This window comes from Lampetra fluviatilis, chromosome 67 (genome assembly GCF_964198595.1).
Source record: "Lampetra fluviatilis chromosome 67, kcLamFluv1.1, whole genome shotgun sequence".
NCBI lineage: Eukaryota > Metazoa > Chordata > Hyperoartia > Petromyzontiformes > Petromyzontidae > Lampetra > Lampetra fluviatilis.
In genome coordinates this window covers 3,379,409-3,379,714 of record NC_136341.1, presented here as the reverse complement: position 1 = coordinate 3,379,714, position 306 = coordinate 3,379,409, and positions in this window count along the sequence as shown.

Here is a 306-nt window from a genome sequence, read left to right as displayed (position 1 = left end):
ACGCCCGGCCGCCTTCGTCTCCCCCAGTGCCGATGCTTACACATCACACCACCACCACCACCACCAACAACACCACCACCACCACCAACAACACCAACACCACCACCAACACCAACACCACCACCAACAACAACACCACCACCACCACCACCAACAACACCACCACCACCACCAACAACACCACCACCAACAACACCACCACCAACAACACCACCACCACCAACAACACCACCACCACCAACAACACCACCACCAACACCACCACCAACAACACCACCACCACCAACACCACCACCAACAACACCA